At 36.0% G+C, this 10,713-nt stretch overlaps 1 pseudogene; it reads left to right on the forward strand.

Moving 5' to 3' along the window:
• Positions 1-491: 491 nt before the first annotated feature.
• Positions 492-2,825, forward strand: LOC149200776 (uncharacterized; annotated as a pseudogene).
• Positions 2,826-10,713: the final 7,888 nt, after the last annotated feature.

Below are 10,713 nucleotides of genomic sequence, written 5' to 3' on the forward strand. Positions count from 1 at the left end.
AATACTACCAATAGTTTATTTATTAATATATATATATATATATAGATATATATATATATATATATAAATTTATAGTGAATTCTATATATATATTAAATATGATTTTTTATAAAAATTTATTTATTTATTTATAAAATTTGTACTAATTTGGGGCACTCTGAAGTAACCAGAGAAAGAAATTAACGATGGTTCCACCGCTAGATGTCGGTACTGGGGATTGGTCGTTAAACTTATGAAGTCAAATGCTGGAATTTTTTTATAAAGTTAAATAATACAGTAATAGTAGATCTGCGTCCACATTTCAGGCCTAATACCGTACACATATGCATTCCAAGTTTAAATTGCGTTATGAGTTAGGAAACATGTGGAGTATGTCGAGTGATCAAAGTAAGCGCATTTTGCAGAGACGGTTAATCTCTCTTGCCCTTAGAGAGCTGAGACCTATTTCTAGTTCTTCGTGCCAACATTTACAAAGAGAAGATCTGGTTAGCATGGGCAGTGAGATCTCTGAGTCCGGATGGACAATGTATCTGGAGCAATCTCTAGATAGTTGGGCACATGACAATGTAACCAGCCAGTTTGATACTGAGCAGCTCCAAAATAAAGAGTTTCAGTATGTAGAGAATGTTGAAGGATACCCAACTTATGATTATCCAGCTTTGAGCATTACAGGCAATGAGGAGGACTCCTCCATGGCTTCAGATGCTTCGTCTCGTCCTCAAAAGCTGCCTCTACCTCTGAGTGCGGAGGATATTAAGTTTGAGTAGGACCAGCAGGCTGTTGGGTCGTATTCCTTAGTTTCTAAAAGAAAACGAGGTGCTTGTGATAAAAATGAGCATTTATAGTGCATGGCATCTGGTTCCTCCATGAATGTGAATTTCACAAGGAGAAATGTCTGAAAGGTGGGAAAAAAGGAGGATGACTATGAGCTTTCTGTATTTCTCCCGGACACAGCAAGCTCTCCTATCCACAGATAAGAGGTATATATTATGTTTTTCATATATTTGTTTGCGTCATGAAACATAAAAATAATGTTAAGATATTTTTCAAAAAGACAACATTAATTTTAGAGATAAGTAGGTGGAGTAGTGGGACAAATTGTTGTCATTTTCTTTTACATAGATTGTTGTCATCTTCTTTTTATCTAGATTAGATTCTCAGAGTTATAACATATTTGCTACATGAAAGCCTCTGGTAATATTGATTATATAACCATATTAATTATATAATCAAATTATATAACCATATTAATTATATAATCAAATTACCTGCTCGACTTCTTGGTAGCAAGAGCATGAAGGTGTTTTTTCCGTTTTTTTTTTTTTTAATTCAGAGAAAATAGATAATACAGACATATATTTGTAGTAGACAGTGATTTTAGTATATGTTGAAAATAAATCCAAATATATATGGGTATAAGATAAGAAAATAGACAATACAGACAAATTTCTATAGTAGACAATGATTTTAGTATATGTTGAAAATAAATTCAAATATATATGGATATAAGATAAAAAGGGTTTAAAATAGTTCGTCAAAATGCTAGGAACTTCTTTGGCATCAGAAGAATATACATTTTGCTGGAATAATCTCAATAATGCATTTCCTCTGAAGTCACTGTACTTGTTTTTTTGGGTTAGCTCATAATCTGTTCTGGTCTCATTTAATTTAGGCCACCCACTTGATATATACATATTTTAATGTAGCAGGGTGGCTTTCTGGAAAGCGAAGTGAATATGGAACAAAAGCTGCAGCTATGACCAGTCGAAAGCCTTGATTATACGCTGGATGATAATGAGGTGAAAAACTCCAAAATCTTGTAGAACTGAACTTAATTTTATCGTGCATTTTGGAAGATAACCGATAGGAAAGGAAAAAAGTATATATTTATTTATCAAATTTCAGAATATTTTAGAAATCCTCAATCGAAACATAACAATAAAGTTCAAATATGTGGTTTTTTTATCTCATCCTATGACTTGTAAAGTTTAAATATGTGGTTTTTTATCTCATCCGGTGACTGATAACATGGTACAATGATTGTATTATTTGCCTATTAAATTTTAGAATATTTTAGAAATCCTCAATCAAAACATAACCATAAAATTCAAATATATGTGGTTTTTTCATCTCATCTTGTGAATAAGTGAGTAGCATGGCTGTATGATTAGATATCTACTGAAACTATCACTGAAATCAGAGCTTAGATGGTAAAGGATTATTTTTTTAAGCTGGGTATCGGTTTATTGCAACTATATATATATATATATATATATATATATATATATATATATATATATATATAGATATATATATATATAACAACCTTTCCTTTGCATTCACGATGTTATTGGACAAGCAAGGAAACTAAGTCCTCAGAATTAATATGTATTGGCAAGTACAGGAGGTTAATACGCATTTCAAAGTCTTGCGATCCCTTTTACCCGATGGAGCCAAGGTAAGTGATTTAGATACAAATTTTTAATAAGTGCTTGTTTTTTATTTTTATTTTTTTATAATGGATTAGTTGGCACAAATGTGGTCATGTTATTCTTTATCTCTATATTTTATATCCAGATTATTTGGAATTTTACTATAAATTTTTTGTTTTTTTAAATGATTAAATGGTTTACACAATGAGATATTCTCTAGACGGGCCAGATTACTTCAAAATTCATTAAATGGTTTACACAATGAGATATTCTCTAGACGGGCAAGATTACTTCAAAATTCACCATTAAAACTCCTGGTCATTAATTTAAAGTTGGAATATTGTGGATAATATCTAAATGCCTAATGCATGTTTTGCTTCTCAGCCCTTCTGAACATTGTGTTTTGACTTCTTTTTTTCTCATGGCTGTGAAGATTGGTAGAGGAAAGGTCTGGTGGCGCAGCTAAATACAACTTCACAAGACAAATTATCTAGCAGGTAGTGTAATTGAATACTGTTATGAAACCAGCTCAAGAAAAGATAGAAAAGATAGATCAACGCCTTAGAATTCAGCCTCTTCGAGGGGGCAACCTCCTTTACATTACATAAATGAACAATTCTTGGATGATACAAATGACAAAACCTCCTTTCTATATATAGGAGTCTAAGGAGTCACAATATAATCCAGCCGACCTAACAATAATAATATAAAGCCACAAAAATAACAATAGAGGGATTCTATGGGGCACAGAAATAACAATATGGGGGTAATAGGGGCACAACAATATAAATAAGGGGTATAACTACAATATTAATGGGGTAATCACTAGTATTATAGGGACCCAACATGCCCCTCTCCTTCAAAAAAGTGTTGTCCTCAACGCTTGAGTAGTTCTGGATACTTCTGCATAAAATTCTCATCCTCCCATGTGGAATCTTCAGTGGATAAGTTCTTCCACTTGATAAGATACTCTGAAATTGATCGATTTCGTAGCTGTCGAGTTCTTGTTTCTGTGACTGCTTCCGGTTCCAATATAATTTTTCCTTCCTCGTCAAGTTCTGGCAATATTGTTTGAATTGGGAGCTTGTCACCTATAACCTTCTTTAAACATGAAACATGGAAAACTGGGTGCAATCGAGAAGCTGCAGGAAGCTCCAATTTGTATGCCATAGTACCAATCTTTTGCAACACCTTGTACGGACCATAATACTTTGGTGATAATTTATTATCCTTCTTAGCTTGCTTTAGGGACATTTGCTTATATGGTTGTAGCCGTAGGAATACCCAATCACCTACATCAAAACTTCTTTCACTGCGATGTTGATCTGCCTGTTGTTTCATTCTATTTTGTGCCAACACGAGGTTATCCTTTAAGAGTTGGAGGACTTGTTGTTGATGTTCGATGTGATGTTCCACTGCCTGAACCTTAGAATTTTCTCTTAAATATGATGTGATGGATGGTGGTTGATACCCATAAAGTGCCATAAATGGGGTCATTTTTGTTGCTGTATGGAAGGAAGTGTTATACCACCATTCAGCCAGAGGCAACCATTTGACCCATTGTGTCTGTTTATCAGATACAAAGCAACGAAGATATCCTTCCAAACATTTGTTTACTATCTCAGTTTGTCCATCAGATTGAGGATGATAAGATGAGCTATGAGCTAACTGAGTACCAAGACAAGAAAATAATTCTGTCCAAAAATTTCCAGTGAAAATGGGATCTCTGTCACTTACAATAATCTTTGGGTTTCCATGTAGCTTTTGAACTGTTTCCATAAATGCAGTAGAAACTGTACTGGCTTTAAATGGATGTGATAATGCACAAAAGTGTGCATACTTGGTAAGTCTGTCAACTACCACCATGATGACACTCTTTCCCTCAGACTTGGGTAAACCTGTGATAAAATCCATTGAAACCTCCTCCCAACGTTGGCTTGGAATGGATAAAGGTTGTAATAGACCCGGTGTCTTAATTGTTTCAACTTTATTTTGCTGGCAAACCAAACATTCCGCCACAAACTTTTGAATATCTGATTTAAGGCCATCCCAAAAAAATTCCTTCTTAACCCTGTGGTAAGTTTTTAAAAATCCTGAGTGCCCTCCTAAGGGAGAAGTGTGCAATTCCATAAGAATCTTTTGTTTTAGCTGGGAATTCTTACAGAGGTATAAGCGATCTTTGTACCATAACGAATCATTTTTCCAGCTAAATGTATCAGAAGTACTGGAATCTTGTTGTAGCTTTCGAATAAGTGCCCACACTTCTTCGTCATTCTTCCATTCCTCCCTTGCTTCGTTTATCCAATCTGGTTGGATAATAGAAATGGCACACAACAATGCTTCCACATCCTCATCCTTTCTTGAGAGTGCATCTGCCACCACATTTTGCTTCCCTTTTTTGTAGATGATTTCAAAGTCATAACCCAACATCTTTGTGACCCACTTTTGTTGCTCTTCAGAGGATAATCTTTGTTCTAAAAAGTATTTAAGGCTATCATGATCCGTTTTTACCTTGAAGTGTCTTCCCATTAGGTAGGGTCGCCATTTCTTAAGTGCATGGAGTATTGCCAACATTTCCTTCTCATAAATAGCTTTGCTTAAAAACTTTCCCTTGATTGGACGACTTTCAAAAGCAATGGGTCTTTCATCTTGCATTAGAACAGCACCAATTCCATTTCCTGAAGCATCACATTCCACAATAAAGGTTTTTGTGAAGTCCGGTGTAGCTAAGACCGGTGCTTGGCACATTGCCTCTTTAAGATGTTCAAAGGCCTTTGTTGCTTCCAGAGTCCATGAAAATGAATCTTTCTTCAATAATGTTGTTAGAGGTGCTGCTATTCTCCCATAATTCTTAACAAACTTGCGATAATACCCTGTCAACCCAAGAAATCCTCGCAGATGCTTTATGGATGTGGGGATTTTCCATTCCTTAATGGCTTTAATTTTGCTAGGGTCTACCTTAACTCCTTCATGAGATACAATATGACCCAAATATTCCACCTCCTGGACTCCAAAGAAACATTTGGATCTTTTTGCATATAATTGTTTCTCCTCCAATAGTTGTAGCACCCTGTCAACATGTTCAACATGATCCTTCCAAGACTTGTTGTAGATTAGTATATCATCAAAAAATACTAACACAAATTTTCTAAGGAATGGTTTGAAAATTGAATTCATCAAACCTTGAAATGTTGAAGGTGCATTGGTAAGGCCAAAAGGCATGACCAAAAATTCATAATGACCCTCATGAGTTCTAAATGCCGTTTTCAGAATGTCTTCAATCTTCATTCTGATTTGATGATATCCCGAACGAAGATCCAACTTGGTGAAGTAAATTGATCCATGCAATTCATCCAGTAATTCATCAATAACAGGAATGGGGAACTTATCTTTAATAGTGAGCTTGTTGAGCTCCCTATAATCGGGACACATGCGCCATGATCCATCCTTCTTGTGCACCAATACTACTGGAGCTGAGAAAGAACTTTGACTCGGTTGAATTATACCAGCCTCTAGCATTTCTGCAACCATACGTTCAATTTCACTTTTTTGGACATAGGGATATCTGTACGGCCTGATGTTTGGAGGAACACTTCCTGGAATCAGATGAATAGCATGATCATGATCACGCATAGGTGGGAGACCCTTGGGAGTCTCAAATACCTTGGAATGATTGTCCAAGACTTTTTGGAGATCTGGAGAAATAGATGATTCCAATGTGGAAACATCTAGCGAACATAATTGTGCAATTACACCTCTTTGCTCCTTTTTTAGAAGCTTTGTCATACCATTAGAGCTGATTATCTTTCCTGGTTTCCCTGCAATACCCCTTAATTCAACTTCCTTTCCTTTCGTAGAAAATTTGATGAAAAGTTCTTGAAAATTAAAAGCTATTGTACCCAAGGATTGTAGCCATTGGACTCCTAGTACAACATCAGCACCTCCCATTGGAATGGAAAGCATTGGGCTAGTCAATACATATTCTCCCATGGATAGCTTGATATTATGGCACTTTCCAGAGCAATTTATTGTTCCTCCATTTGCAATCATCACTTGACACTCTGGTGCTGGATATAGGAAGCAATTCAATTCTTTTGCTACCCTACAATGAATAAAATTGTGGGTGCTTCCTGAATCAATCAACACTATTACCTTTTTCTTCTTGATTTGTCCTTCTATCTTGATGGTTTGAGGAGTGGTAATTCCCGCCAATGCATTACAAGATATGGTCGGATTTATTTGTTCTTCATCTAGGCTTTGTTCCTGAAATATATCCTCTTCTTTTGACCTTTCTTGCTCCTTTTCTTCTTCCTCTTCACAATCTATGTAGAATAATTTCTTCTCAGCACACTTATGACCTTTTGTGTATTTGCTATCACAATTGTAACAAAGCCCTTTTGCTCTTTTTTCTTCCAATTGTTGTGGTGTCAACCTTGTAGGTTGTGGAAGACTATGGGCAACAACACTTCCGTCTTTATAGTTGTGAATGGTATGCTTCCTAGTTGCCATAATTTTGCTTTCCATTTTTCTTGCTAACCTGAATGCCTTCTCTAATGAATCAGGTTCCCAAAGGCGCACATCATGTTGGATATTATCCTTTAAAGACCCTATGAACACATCAATCCTATGCTCCTCTGGAATATCTTTTACCCTTATGTTCAATTTTTGGAACTCCTCAATGTGCTCCATTATTGAACCCTTTTGTTTGAGACTTATCAATTGGCTAAAAAAAGTGTTGCTTTTTGTATCCTCATAATGTGCTATCAATTCTTCCGTAAAAATTGCCCAAGTGATAAATTGTTTACGAGAACAAAGCCATTGATACCATACAAACTGATTTGGTTCCAAATATAAAGTTTCCATACGTACCTTTTGTGTGTTTTGCACATTATTGAGATCGAAGAATTGCTCCATCTGTAATATCCATGTGGCGGGATCCTTGCCATCAAACTTCCTCATATCGATTTTTGGAACATGGTGAGTCTTCGATCCAACATTAGATTCTATGGAATCATGATTAACATTTCTTTTGTTCTCATCATGAGTTTCCTTTAGTACTCTTTCACCCTTAGTGACCATTTCTTGTAGCAACTTATTCATATTTATCTTCAATTCGTCCATGTCTGTCTTCAAATCTATCTTCAAATCATCCATCTTAGCTTCCACGTCAATCATCTTAGCTTCTACGCCTTTCTTTAAACAGTCCATCTTAGCTTCTACACCTTTCTTTAAACCATCCATCTTAGCTTCTACATCTTTCTTTAAACCATCCATCTTAGATTCTGTTCCTTTTTGTGCAAGGGACAGTTGTTGCACTTGGTCTTGTAATTTTGATATATCATGTTGCATTTCTTCCTCTTCTTCATGAGTCATGCTAGAGCTTTCAGGTTCCTTACTAGGTGTTTGCATTTTCTTTCCTCGGGGCATCAGTTACCGATAATAATGCTCTACTATGCCCTTTGAATTCCTTCAAAATAAATTTTCAAACCAAGCTTAAGCAAAAATTTAAGAAAATCTACACACCTTTTTTCACTTTGTAGGAGCTCGATATTGCCTCTGATGTATCTCTGTACTTTCCAATCATCTACTTCTGAATTTGTGAGTTGTAGTAGCCCTATGTGTCCTCTTTCCAATTCCACAAGTCTGACCCAAATTGGATCCTCCAAGGAAGAGTTATGTGAAATCTCCCACAGTGACTTGCTTATAGACTAGTTCAGTAGAGCGAACTTGTACGACGTGCCACGAGTCACTGTTTCGCACTTTGGATCTGAAACACACATACAAGAAACTAAAGTCCGTTCTCTTTCTGTACCTTTTTACAAAATTTCAATCCGATCCTCAGAGAGAAAGTTATGACGATTTTCCCCAGGTCACCTGTTTTGAATGTAATTCAGGAGTCTGCAAAAAGACCAACTTCCTCAGATCATATCTCCGAACATATCGCGCGAAAAGTTCTGAAATTCGGACCCAAGGTTCAGCGCCCATTCTTCTCAAATGGGTTTTTTTTTGCGACTTTTGAAACGTCACAGAAAAAAAGTTATAGTGAAAATTCCACGATGACCTGTTTGGAGCAACGAAACCCTAGAATCCAAAGCTCTGATACCAAATGTTATGAAACCAGCTCAAGAAAAGATAGAAAAGATAGATCAACGCCTTAGAATTCAGCCTCTTCGAGGGGGCAACCTCCTTTACATTACATAAATGAACAATTCTTGGATGATACAAATGACAAAACCTCCTTTCTATATATAGGAGTCTAGGGAGTCACAATATAATCCAGCCGACCTAACAATAATAATATAAAGCCACAAAAATAACAATAGAGGGATTCTATGGGGCACAGAAATAACAATATGGGGGTAATAGGGGCACAACAATATAAATAAGGGGTATAACTACAATAGTAATGGGGTAATCACTAGTATTATAGGGACCCAACAAATACACTGTGGTAGAAGTGGAGATTGATCAAGGTAATTAGAATTAAGTGAATTCCACGTCATATTGTGGCAGCCTCATCTCATTGTCAGTTCAAGATATGGGGAGGAGAAAAACAGTTGAAGGACGTAGTTTCAAAGAAATTCTCTGCAGATGACGTGAATTCCTACATAATCTCTCATCTCTATCCGAAATATTTGAGAAAAGGAAATGAACATGTACTTGAATTTACAGTAATGATATTCAAGATTTCGTTTCAGCAAGGTACCGATGTTCTTATTTATTTTCGAAGTATGCTTGTTTCTTTCATAACATTTGAGAAAAGGAAATGGACATGTACTTGAATCTACAGTAATGGTATTCAGGATTTCGTTTCAGCAAGGTACCAATGTTCTTATTTATTTTCGAAGTAAGCTTGTTTGTTTCATAACAGAGATGAAATCCAACAAACTCACACACTAGTGAGCATTGAGACGTACAGGTTTGGGCTTACTGAAGTATTGAATAATTCATTATGGCATGTGAACAACTTGTTAGACAACTCGGTTAAGATATAACGTTCCATATGATGAATTGCTTTGATTAAAAATGCTGCTATATCGGATGGTTGTTTTGATCAAATAAAGATTATGTTCACTTTTACCTCTGGAGGAAGAGAAATTACTCATTTTTCTTTTAAAACGAACAATGAAAAAAAAGAACACAATCATTCTGCACATTTTCTTAAACAAGAGTGTAAAAAAAATTCCGATGTGTACAAAAGTCTATATAGAAACATAAACCCTTCACTTTGATCAGATCGATTTTTTACACATTGTTCATACTATAGTAAGATGTTTAATTTTGAAAACACTCGGCCATACACGGAAGATAATTTCTGCTCTGTTATATGGAGTTCACAACATTAAATCCAGTTGAAATACAAAAGAAAATAGATATTCATTCAAATTAACATTAAATCCCATTGAAATACAAAAAAAATACATATTCACTCAAATTAGTTAAAATACAAACAAACTTCTTAGCAGATTTCAGTGAAGAAATATAGAAGAAATGATCCCACTACCTCATCTCTAAAACCATGCGATAATTTCATTACATCTTTCTCAAGTAAATGCCTCGCTCTTGCAGGATGGAGGCTTCTTTCTCCAAGTAAATCCCTGGCTCTTGCTGGATAGAGGCTTCTTTCTCCAAGTAAATCCCTGGCTCTTGCTGGATGGAGGCGCAAGTCAGTCCATCGGTTGCAACAAACATCCTCTCGATTTGGCTTAAAGGCATGGACAAAGTTTCCGCTGGAGGATATCGAGCAGGCGTTGTAGCAGGTACCAAGTTTCCACTGGACTAGTACTCCGATAAAGAGAATGGAGTACACGCATGTTAGCAGGTGGTTACAACTAAACATTCGATGATTGAACATACGGTTAAGAGGCATAAACTAAGGAGTCAGTTCGGTCCGGATCCAACGGTGTAAAATGTTTTAATCGTCTAACAATCAACTATAGGGTGTAGATTGTGCCAGCATAACAGCCAAGGGAGTTCTTTCTAGAGGGAAACGCCTTATGGCGTAATTAACAGAGTCAGTCAAGAAAATGCTATGCTTACCTCCGAGGGATGAATCTGATATTTGCAAGGGTTACGGCGTTGCTCAATCCCTTTTTCCTTGCCCTTAGATGCATTTCTTTGGCTTTCTGTGCAATGAGGGATCTATATATGCTGCCGCTTCAGCGTGGATGCAGAGGGTCTAATTTAAAAAACCAAAAAACTGCCTCAGGATGGATTCAGAGGATTTAATTAAAAAAACCAAGAAACATGGATTCAGAGGATTTAATTTAAAATACCCAAG

The sequence above is a fragment of the Pinus tabuliformis genome, chromosome 2_1, assembly GCF_031772625.1.
Source record: "Pinus tabuliformis cultivar Carrire ecotype Pingquan chromosome 2_1, CPIR1, whole genome shotgun sequence".
NCBI classification, from domain to species: Eukaryota; Viridiplantae; Streptophyta; class Pinopsida; order Pinales; family Pinaceae; genus Pinus; species Pinus tabuliformis.